General features: G+C 35.6%; 1 non-coding gene across 1 annotated transcript; it reads left to right on the top strand.

Annotated features, from left to right (window-relative positions):
- Window positions 1-5,121: 5,121 nt before the first annotated feature.
- Window positions 5,122-5,228, top strand: LOC133787628 (small nucleolar RNA R71). The gene has a single exon (XR_009872637.1). It is a non-coding gene; the product is annotated as a small nucleolar RNA R71 (small nucleolar RNA).
- Window positions 5,229-6,066: the final 838 nt, after the last annotated feature.

Genomic DNA, 6,066 nt, shown 5'->3' with positions numbered 1-6,066 from the left:
ATTCACCTGAAAATGGATTTATCTGAGGTAATTAGAGCCCTTAGTTTCTGAGTTTTTTTTTTAAGTTTCTTAAGTTTTGATTGAGTTCTATGGTTTTGGTGAGTTTTTGATCTGTTTGTGAGTTGGGTTTTGCTACCTGTGATGTACTGATGATGTTTTGGAACTTGTTGTGTAAAATCAATACGCAAGTGCACGTAATTGTAACAAGTAATAAAGAACAAGTGAGATCGTTCTGACGAGGACTGTATATTAAGTACCAAAACTTAACTCCTATTTCTATTTGGCTAACGATAATAGAGTGACAAGAATTAACTAAAATTATTAAACAAAAACCTGAAATTAACTTCAATAACTGAAAATAAACAACGTTAAGAAAGTTCAATGGATTAAGAACTAGGGCAATCAATTTCACCAACCATCCTCCTTAATTCTTATTAACACAAATCTTAATATTCAATTTTTCTCTTGTGATAGCAGGTCAACAATAATAACTTATATTCGTACTAGGATATAGAAGTCTCAATCTTATGCAAATTTTCTACATCTCTTTGATAAATAAACATAAGATAGGCATTAAGATTAACAACCCTAAAACTACACAGACCACACAGGTATTCTCGTCCTAATATGAAATCTATGTTTATTCAATTACAGCATATTCAATTCTCACTTCTCAGATTTCGAATCAAAATCATATATTTCATGTCAATGGTAATCAATTATTCACAAGCATTAGATTCAAATTGAATAAATCACAAGATAAAATTGAAACCATAAAACTTGCATTAATTTAAAATAAAGATTCAGGAGAATCCATTAAGACCCTAGAAATATTGTTTAGTTCATGAAAAAATTCATAATAACCATAGAAGAAATAAAAAGCATCCCAAAATACAAAAATTAAAAGTAGAAAAAAAGAAAATTGTGATGAATTCTTTGATTCCACTTGCAATCCTCCACAATGTGCCTCCAGCTGTCTTCTATGGTTCAATCCCCCTTAAAAATGTCATTAAGAAAGCTTATATAGTCCCTAATTAATTCTGTGCGAAAGGACAAAATTTCCCTTGAAAAATGCCCTAAATTTGGCTTCAGTATGGACTGGTGTCGCAGCTCTAATGTGCTTCGCGATCCAGATTTTGTAGCGCTGCAGCGCTGTCTAATAGAGCCGCAGCTCTAATTATGATTTTAATAGAGCCTCAGCTCTGTCTGGTAGAGTTGCAGCTCTAATTCTGGCAGATTCTTTTTTTCTTCTCTGAAACTCTTAGGGCTGCGGCTCTAATTCAAAATTTTCACCAAATCATCAATTTGACCCACGGTTTCGCCTAGTTTCCATTCCTTAGCCCGTTTAACACAATTTCTTCAAGAATTCAGCACTTTTCCTCCAATTTCAAGTTATTTCCTTAATAACCACACTTAATCCTGAAAACACAATAAACATCAGCATAATATCGCACAAAACCAAATAAAAGACTAAAATTTCTTCTTAAAACACGCCATAAAAACATATCAAAACTAGTCCTAACAAATTCCCCCAAACTTATCATTTACTCGCCCTCGAGTCAAGAACACAACTAAGACTCGATAAAACTTAAACACACCAAATTGACAACCATTAAAATAGCCTCAAAAATCATGAATACCACATGCATATAATTCTAAAGAAAAGTAACGTGCCACTTCAAAAATTAATCCTGAATTTCAATCAAAATACTTCACCTATTCACTATAATTCACCTATATACATGCTCATGCACTCATAACCAATAAATGTAAACAATTGAACCAATCTATGCATGCCAAATTCTCACCATCAATCCACTCAACATGTTATTCCATATGCTTGCTATACTTACTATTCTCCACTAATGTAAACAAACACACACTTAAAAATCAATAGGACTTTACAATACTTGTAATAGATGGCTTAGGTAAAGGTGGATGAGATGACATTTTAGGCTCAAGTATACCATAAGCATTCAAACCAAGCAACATGTCCCTTTTAACTCAACTTCACATCCCACTGTTACCCTTTTTTTTCTTCTTTTTCTTTTTTTCAAGATTGAGAAAACTTGACTATTTATTCATCACATTTTTTTTCAAACTACATTCCCCCAATTTTAGATTTTTCAGTAAATAACTTAAGGAATGTAATATATTCTGAATTTATAATTTCTTTTCTCTTTTTTTTTTCTTTCTTCTTCAATCGTTTTTTTTATATGCACTGAGTAACCACATATTTCTACATATGTCCCTTAAACATTCACTCCCCCCTCCAATCAAAAGATATATTTTATGCTCATGGTATAGGACAAAGGGAATAATGAATACACGGATACAAATATAGGCTCAAAACATGTGTTAAACAATAAAAAAGGTCAATTGTAAGGTTCAAATAGGGTAACTAGAGATAAAAATATATAAGGGTTAGCTTGAAAGGCTCAATCGTTCCAAAGATGGCCTATATCCTCTTCTTAAGTGTGTATTGTTTTGGATTTCGTCTTAAATAGCAAGCAAGCAAGTTCTAGAAAAATTTCAACTTGTACAATCCACAATCCAAATTCAACATGCATATACAAAGTTCACTTCCATTTCACAACTATGAGCAATAGTTCAATCAAGTATTCAATTAACCACAGTGAAGTGACAAAGTATTTCAATCAAGCACACATATTGTTTTTATATGCACAACTCTTCCTTCGGATTATACAACATAGCATTAATTCAATCCCATCAGCAACAAATTATCAACTTGGTTTACACTCTAACAATACCATGAAAACTAGACTCAAACACAATAACAACTAATACTCAACTTGAAAGAAAAGCTAAAACTAAATCTCTTTCCCCCAAACTTAAGACTAACATTGTCCCTAATGTTAAACTCAAATAAAAATAAGAGACTTACCTGAGACCCCATTCGATAACATTAAAATTGAGGAGGAAGTGGAGTGGGACTCGTGCTATAGAGCTACGGCTCTAATTCTGAATTTTCTCAGCACTTGCTCTCTGACTTCTCTAGAGTTGTGGCTCCACTCCATAGAGTTGCAGCTCTAATTCAACTTTTGTGATATTTTGTTGCTATTTTTTTCACATTTTTCAAGGTTCTAATTACATAAAATATTTATAAAAAAATAAACAAAAATAAAATAAAATAAAATAGAATTATTCAACTAAAAATAGAATAAAAAATAAAATAAAATAAAAACGAAAACATAAACTTGAGATGCCTCTCTAGAGCGCTGTCGTTAACGTCATTTAGCCGGACGCTGACCACTTTCTTAAATTCAACTCGGATCCCAAACACCCTTCATGTCCTTAAGAGCCATAGTATCATGAGAAGACGCCCGTTTCTTGATATTGCACATTTTTGGAACTTTCCACCGCTCATGAAACAATCGAGCTTTCTCACTAAAGATCTTTTTCACTTTATGACGAAGTGTTCGCTTGCCACCTTCAACCATAGATTTCTTCTTAGTAAAATTCAGATTATCACCCTTACTTTCCACCACATCAACTCTACAACAAGTTGGAACCTCCGTTGCTGCAAAAACATTAAATGTTACCTCTTCTTTTTGCACTCGCAACTTCAACTCGCCTTTTTGCACATCTATTAAGGCCCTACCAGTTGCTAAAAATGGCCTTCCAAGAATAATTGGAATATTTTCCTCTTCGTCCATATCAAGAATAATAAAATCTACAGAAAAGATGAATTTATCGACCTTTACTAACACATCTTCTATGGTCCCCCTCGGATGAGACAATGATCGATCCACCATTTGCAAAGACACGGTAGTAGGTTGAGCTTCTCCCAATTTTAAGTTTCGAAAAATAGATAGAGGCATTAGATTTACACTAGCCCCTAAATCACATAAAGCCTTTGTCACCATTGAACCCGCTATAGAGCATGGAATGTTGTAACTACCCGGATCTTTAAGCTTAGGAGGTAGCTTCTTTTGAAGTATCGCACTACACTCCTCAGTAAGTGCCACAATCTCATAATCCTCTAGTTTCCTTTTCTTAGTCAAAATTTCTTTCATAAACTTCACATAACTCAGCATCTGTTCAAGTGCTTCGGCAAAAGGAATGTTGATGTGCAGATTTCGAAAGATATCCAAAAATTTAGAAAACTGCTTGTTAAGCTTATTCTTTTGAAGCCTCTGAGGATATGGGATCTTTATATGGTGATCTATGCTTATTTCTGGCTACTTTTTCTCAAGGTTCTCATTAACCTCTTCTACAACTTTACCCTTTTTTTTCTTGTTCTCTGTGATAGGTGCATGTTGATCCTGCTTCTGCTCAACTTTCTTCTCCATACTTGGTCCCTCATACACTGTTCCTCTCCTCAAGGTAATATCTTGACAATGTTCATTAATATTTCCCTTCGGATTCACTTCAGTAATGCTTGGCAAGTTCCCTTGAGCTCGGTTTGCCATTAACGTGACCAACTGTCCAATCTGAGTTTCCAAGCTTCGAATAGATGCCCTTGTTTCCATCATAAATTGAGTTAACACATCAGCCTGACCATCTTATTCTGCTTGCATCGGTTGTTGTGCAGGTCTTAGTGGTTGTTGCTGATAAAACCCAGGAGGAGGTTGTGGATACTGTGGTGGATTCTGCTGAAATTGTTTCTGACTACCCTGACCACTTGTCCAAGAAAAATTTGGGTGATTCCGCCATCCAGGATTGTAACTTATGGAATATGGGTTGTTGGAGGGCCTTGGAAAGTTCCCTATTGCTTGCACTTGCTCTATAGGAATGTTATTAAAATCCCTCATTGTGCATTGTTCAAATAAATGAAGTCCCCTACATAACTCACACATAACCTGCAACTGCATAACTGGAGCTTGAGCTTGAATGTTGTTCTGCTAATACTGTTTGGTTAATGTTTCCACTTGAGCGGACAACATTGAGATGACATCCAATTCATGCATCCCAGCCACCTTCTTTGAGGTCTCCCTTTGTGATGGCCACTGATAATTGTTCATTGCCATCTCCTCCAACAAATCATAAGCCTCATTAGCGCTCTTACTCATGAACGCTCCTCCAGACGCTGCATCAATGATTCTCCGAGTAGTACTACTCAAACCATTATAAAAAATATGGACTAACATCCATTTCTCAAATCCATGGTGGGGACATTTTCTCAGCAACTCCTTAAACCTCTCCCACACATCGTACAACGACTCACCATCTTTTTGGTGAAATTTGTTGATTTCACCTCTATACCTTGCTGACAGCAATGGTGGGAAAAATTTTGCCAAAAATTTCTGAGTGAGCTCCTCCAATGTTGTGATAGAATTGGCTTCCAGGGAAATAAGCCAACTCTTTGCTCGGTCCCTCAATGAAAAAGGGAATAGTCTCAACCTCACTGCATCATTTGTCACTATGTTCATCTTAAATGTGGCGCAAAGCTCTAGGAAATTATCCAAATGTAAGTTTGGGTCTTCCGTTAGTGATCCCCCAAAATGAACTGATGATTGTACCAGTTGCAAAATAGCAGGCTTAATTTCAAAATTATTAGCCTCAACCGCTGGAGGTCTAATGCATGATTGTGCCCTGGTGACAGTAGGCAGCACAAAGTCCCTCAAACTTCTTTGTGCTGGTTGCTGAATTGGTGCAACTCGTTCAGCAACTCCTGCTCCTCCAACATTACCCGCTGCTATTCCAGCATTAATGTCCTCAGCGTTGTCATGGGCAATGTTGTCAACCCCTCCATTACCTCTGTTCTGAGCCATTCTTTCTAACCTTTTCTGTTTTCGATTTCTTCTACAAGTTTTCTCAATTTCAGGATCAACAGGCACCCTTGATTCAGATCCCTGTCATCGCATAAACTATGTGAATACCTGAAATCACAAATTGCTAAAAAACCATAATGAGAACAGTATAAAAGAAAAGCAATCAAATTAGAAAAAGAATTAATTTCTTGATATTAGTAAAAATAGTCCCCAGCAACGGCGCCAAAAAATGTTGTGTAAAATCAATATGCAAGTGCACATAATCGTAACAAGTAATAAAGAATAAGTGAGATTGTTCCCACGAGCACTATATATTAAGTACCAAAACTTA

Source organism: Humulus lupulus, chromosome 6 (genome assembly GCF_963169125.1).
Source record: "Humulus lupulus chromosome 6, drHumLupu1.1, whole genome shotgun sequence".
NCBI classification, from domain to species: domain Eukaryota; kingdom Viridiplantae; phylum Streptophyta; class Magnoliopsida; order Rosales; family Cannabaceae; genus Humulus; species Humulus lupulus.
This window is presented reverse-complemented; position numbering and strand designations above follow the sequence as displayed.